Consider the following 6,458-nt stretch of genomic DNA (forward strand, 5'->3'; position numbering starts at 1 on the left):
GAAGACAAGCAACCCAATTAAAAATGGGCAAAGGACTTGAACAAACACTTCTCCAAGGAGGACATACAGAGGATCCAGAGACATATGACAGAATGCTCAGTACCACTAGCTATCAGAGAGATGCAAATTAAAACCACAGGTACCACTTCACACCGGTCAGAATGGCCATCATAAACAAAGCAACAAACAAGTGTTGGAGAGGTTGTGGAGAAAAGGGAACCCTAGTGCACTGTTGGTGGGATTGCAGACTTGTACAACCACTGTGGAAAACAGTATGGAATTTCCTCAGAAAAATAAAAATGGAAATGCCTTTTGACCCAGCAATTCCACTGCTAACATTTCTTTTTTTTTAATGGTTGTTCAATTACTGTTGTCTTGACTTTTCCCCTGTTGCTCTCCCCTGCCCCATCCCTATCCCCACTCCCACAGTCAGTCCCTTCTCATTGTCCATGCCCATGATTCCTCTCTTCATATTTCTTGACTTGCCCTTTTTTATCCTCTTTGTCCTCTTTCTGCCCTTACACCCCTCCCCCCACCATTCTGGTTACAGTTCAAAAGAACCTATGCACCCCAATGTTCATAGCAGCGTTATTTACAATAGCCAAGTGCTGGAAGCAGCCTAAGTGCCCATCAGTAAATGAGTGGATCAAAAAACTGTAGTACAAGCCCTGGCTGGCGTATCTCAGTGGATTGAGTGTGGGCTGCAAACCAAAGTGTCACAAGTTCGATTCCCAGTCAGGGAACATGCCTGGGTTGCAGGCCATGACCCCCAGCAACCGCACATTGATGTTTCTCTCTCTCTCTCTCTCTCTCTCTCCCTCTTTCTCCCTCCCTTCCCTCTCTAAAAATAAATGCATAAAATCTTTAAAAAAAAACTGTGGTACATTTACACAATGGCATACTACACAGCAGAAGGAAAGAAGCAGCTCCTAACCTTCAGAGCAGCATGGATGGAACTGGAGAGCATTATGCTGAGTGAAATAAGCCAGGCAGTAAAAGTCGAATTCCATGTAATCCCACCTATAAGTGGAAACTAATCAACAAAGCAAACAAATGAGCAAAACAGAATCAAAGACATGGAAATAAAGAACAAGCTGACATTTCTTAAGGGACATCTTTAAGTCAGGCACTTTTTCATGCTATTTCATGTAGTATGCATAGCATATCTGGATGTTAAAGTATTATGATTCTCATTTGATGATGCTTGGAGAGATTTATACAGTCTGTTCGAGGATATCAGCATGTGAGAGAGCTGCTGCCCCTTCTACTTTCCAAAGATGCTTCTCCCCCAAATCAGGGTTTTTAATGTATCAGGTATGCCTTGTGCAACCCACTATAGTCAAGGCTTGCCTTAAGGCTACACCATTTAGTAACAGTAGGACCTTTCCAAAATGAATTTACAGTTAGGTAAAGAACCCCAAACTCACACTCCAATAGCTGTATTACAAGGAGATTGGGATAGTGCTGTGTCAGAAATACAGAGAAAGGCAGAAGTATAACTTTGACAGAAAAAGTGGGGGGGAAAGTTCATTTTTAAGTTCTTTATTTACACAAAACATGAAGCAAGGCCAGGTTATGGAGCCTGGTCCAGGTTCAAGGATGGGTGAGAATAGATTTGGTTCAAAATTGCTTGTACTTTGATTTATTCCCAGAGTAATGAAATAGGAATGCAAAAGACATAAAGGATGTAATGAAATAAGGATGTAGGTGGTTGGAGGTGGCTCCCATCCCCCACCGCCTTCTTTGTGTCTCCTGAATGTGCCCTGGAAGATCCCTCGTTTCAGTGACCTGTGTGAGGTGAGATATCAGTGAAAACAGAAAAGCCTGAAAATAGTGGGCTCAATGCTTTTTATAACCCCCACAGGTCAGCAAAAGAAACAATCATGCATTACAGGTTTTTCTTTTCTGCCCAAATCAGGTTGTTCTGAATGTTCTTGTACGTGTTCCTTGGCACACATGTGGAAGAGTTTTCTGAGGCATATACCTAGGAGTAGAGCTCTTAGGTCATAGGGGATAATCTATAGTTAAAGTCTGCTTTAAGTTGTTTTCTGATGTGTTGTACCAGTTTATACTCCACTGCAATACATGAAGTTTCCATTGCTGCACATGCTTGCAAAAATCTTTGCCAATCTGGTGGGTGTGGCATCCCACTGTGGACTTGCAATTCCCAGTGCTAATGAGATTGAATATCAGTTCACAAGTATATTGGAAGTCTGTTTGTCTCAGAAGAGCAGTATTTATTTAGAGGCAAGGATACCTTTCAGCTCTCTCTACAAACATCTTTGGAATCTGGATGAAATTCCCATTCTATAATTGAGTTTGCCTTCTTTTTCAACACTAATATTTCATAATTATTTTTCCCACCTATCTCGTCAAACTATATAAATATCAGCCTCTGCTTCCAGGAAAATCTCTTGACTAGAAAGGACTTTTGAATGAACTATATTGTACTGAGAAGTCACCCCAAAAGAAACACTCTTCTAAGAGACAACAAATGAACAATGAATAAAAAAAAAAAAGAAGGAGGATCACAGGTCAAATACATTTCTTAAGACTTCCTGTCTCACAGAGAAACTTTTCTTATTTTCTCTAATTACCTGATAAAATTAATCTAAACATTTTACAGAAATAATAACATTATTAGAAGTCCTTCCCCTTGAGGTGGTTCTCAGGCTCATACAGTAGACATAATGACTGTGATGTAGACTCACGGCAAATAGAAGATTTGTATGTCCAAGAGACATTCTTGCTAATGATTTTTGCAAAAGGAGGTAGGTTTCATCTCTTCAATTTCAGCAGGCATTGTGGGTAGACATACTGTCGGTGATTTCTCTAAGCCTGATGGCAGCACAGGTTTATCTCAGACAGCCATTAGAGATAAATTCCTTTTGAGATAAGTAATCAGAAAATTTTTTAAAAAGCAACTCAATAATGTTTTGCAGTTTCTTTCATACCCTCAAGACTAGATTTTTTTTTACATGAATCTAAATCATGGGTAAAGCCGTTATAGAAAAACAGCAACTGTTACTGCTAATTTGAAACATGACATTAAAAAAATTACAATCTGTAGAAGTCAGTCTTTTCTTTGTTCCTTTAATTGCCATTAAAATATTAATATATAGCCATGAAAGACTTATTAGACTTTCTTGACACATTTATGAACCACATCAGGGCAAAGCTGGCAGAAAAACAGATAGTTCCAGACATACGAGGTTTTATTGAAATAGAACCTAAAATTAAATGATAGCTATAAAAATACAAGGACGGTCAAGTTTCATTATTTCTACACAGTAAGTTGTACAACCATGTTTTATAGCTAGACTGATTTTTAATCTACTTAAAATGAATCAAAATGTATTTTGTAAAGACATATAGTATTTATGAAAAAATACACAATTTTTTACATAGGCACATTCAAATCAAAATTTTTATTGCATTTAGTCAAAGTAATTGAGAGAAAAAAATTGGTTTAAATTGATTTCTTAAAAAAACCTTAAAATAATACAAAGAGACCTGGAATGAGTTTTTGAATATAAAAATAAGTGACATTTTAGTTAGTGTCATAAAAGAAGTAATCACTACTCATTTTATCTGTATTATCTCAAATAATTTTTGCTCTGATTTTTTAAGTAGACCATACAGATACAAAGTGCTGAAAGTTGTATATATGTCATATTGCTCTAAATTAAATACTAGACTATTATTTTAAGAAATTTTTGAGAAGAATAAAATTAGCAACCTTGAATCTGTATTCATCTGTAAGGTAATCAAATTCCTTTTTCTCAAAAATTAATCACAGATCCTCTTTCTATGTTTCCACCCATTAGTATGATTTCAGATGTAAGTTCTTTCAATCATACTAAACCCCAACCCTAATTCAAGAGTTTTTAGGCTTCTGGTCAAGATGGAGGCATAGGCAAACATGCTTCACTTCCTCCAACAACCATAGAAAGAATTACAACTAGACCTCAAAACTAATAACACCTGGAATCTTCAGAAAATCAAGGCATATGGAAGTCCAACAACCAAGGATTTAAAGAAACCACATTCATCCATATGGGTAGGAGGGGTAGAGATATGGAGATGGATGGAGAGGTGAGGAGACACAGTGTGGCACAGAGAGGTAGCTGCTGCAGAATGGGTTGTTCTGCATTCATGTGTGTGGATAAAAATCAGGAAGGATACTTCAGGAATGAGTGATCCCAGCACCAAGCCAGACCTCACAGCCCAGGGTTGCAGTGCCAGGAAGGTAAATCCCCATAACTTCTAACAGTAAAAACCAGTGGGGGTTGGGGTGGTGGAAGAAATGGCCAGATTTTCAGGAAACTCCACTTAAAGGGCCCACAAGGACTTAAAATGTACATAGACCCACCCCTCTGGGATTCAGCACCAGGGCAATAGCTGAAAGGGTGCCAGTCACACAGGGCAAGTGCCAGACAAACCACCAGAAGCCAGACAATGACATTATCCCCTGTCTGAGCCCTCCCCTTACACAGAGCCACAAAGTGATGAAGCAGGTTGCCCTACCCTGGCAATTACTTAAGGCTCTGCCCCATACAACTTCCAGTGCCTTTTCTACAATGGACCACACTGCTAAGACAGGGAGTCAAAGCAGCTCTACCTGATACATAGAAACAAACACAAGGAGGGTGCCAAATTGAGGAGATAAAGAAATCTGGCCCAGATGAAAGAGTAGAACAAACCCTAGAAAAAGAACTAAACAAAATGGAGATAACCAACCTATCAGATACAGAGTTCAAAACACTAGTGGTCAGGATGCTCAAAGAATTCACTGAGTACAGCAACAACATAAAAAAGATCCAGGAAGAAATGAGGGTGAAATAAAGAAAAATCTACAGGGAACCAACAGTAGAAGGGATAAAGTAAGGATTCATTCAAATCGATGATTTGGAACATAAGGAAGAAATGTGTTGCTGATGACAAGAAAATGGAGGAAGAAGAAAAGGGCTTCAAATAGAAGAGAAGGTTTTGAAAACTTCTAAAGTTTTACTTTTTTAGTATTTTACAATTAGGAGTGACAATGTTTAAAATAGGAAGACTAGACATAAAAAGATAATTCATTTTCTTTCAAAATCTGGACCAGCCAATTCTTCAGGAAGGCAGGAGATGAGACAAATGACTACAATAATTTTTTACCATCCAGACTTCTCAGAAAGCACACAACTCAAGTTTTTAAGAACTTTTAAAACTTTTTATTTTGAAATAAGTACAGATTCACAAGAAGTTGCCACAATAATGTACAGAGAGGTCCTATGTGTCCTTTGCTTGGTTTTCCCAAAAGGTAACATCTTGCATAACGGTAGTATGACACCCAAACCAGGAAAGTGACATCGGTACAATCTGCAGAGCTTATTCAGATCTCACAAGTTTTACATGTTCATTTGTGTGTGTGTGTGTGTGTGTGTGTGTGTGTAGTTCTATGCACTTTTATTAAGTGCATAGATCCTTGTAAATACCACCATCACCATCACCACAATCAAGATGTAAAACAATGCCCTGTATATATGTATGCAATTAAATTCGGTATTTTTTCTTGTTAAAAAAAGAGACATAGAACAATTCCATCACTACAGGCACTCTTTTATAGCCATACCCACCCTCCTCTCCTCACCCCTAACCCCAGCAACCATTGACCATCTTCTCTATCATTTTTTTTATTTTAAGGATCTTACATATATGGAACCATATACTATATTACCTTAGAAGAATGGCTTTTTTTCACTCAGCATAATTCCTTTGAGATCCATCCAAGTTATGTGTATCAATAGTTCATCTCTTCATTATATTTTGTTCAACCATTAATTAGTTGAAGGGCATGCAGTTGTTATCTATTATGAATAAAGCTGCTATGAACATTTGTGTACAAGTTTTTTTCTTGACATAAGTTTTCACTTTGCTGAGATAAATGCCCAAAAGTGCAATTGCTGGCTCATTTGGTTCATACTTAGTTAATTTTATAAATGATTGAAAAACTCTTTTGGAGTAGATGTAACCTATTACTTTTCCAACAGCAATGAGTGATCCAATTTCTCTGTACCTTTTCCAGCATTTGGTGTTATCATTATGTTTTATTTTAGCCACTCTGATATGTACATGTATAGTAATATCTTACTGTGCTTTTAATAGCATTTCTCTAACAGCTATTGCTTTGGGGCACCTTTTCATTTGCTTATTTGCCATCTGTATGTCCTCTTCAATTAAATATATGGTTATGTATTTTGCCCATTTTGTAATTTTTTTTACTGTTGAGTTTTGAGGATTTTTTTATATGTTCTAAATACAAGGTCTTATGCTGAATAGTTATTCACAAGTATCTTCTTCCAGTTTATGGCTTGAAATTTCATCCTCTTCCAAAGTCTTTCACAGAGCAAAGGTTTTAATTTTGATGAGGTCCAATTTATCAAATTTTATCTTTTATAGATAGTGCTTTAGTATCA

The sequence above is a fragment of the Phyllostomus discolor genome, chromosome 1 (genome assembly GCF_004126475.2).
Source record: "Phyllostomus discolor isolate MPI-MPIP mPhyDis1 chromosome 1, mPhyDis1.pri.v3, whole genome shotgun sequence".
Classification (NCBI taxonomy): domain Eukaryota; kingdom Metazoa; phylum Chordata; class Mammalia; order Chiroptera; family Phyllostomidae; genus Phyllostomus; species Phyllostomus discolor.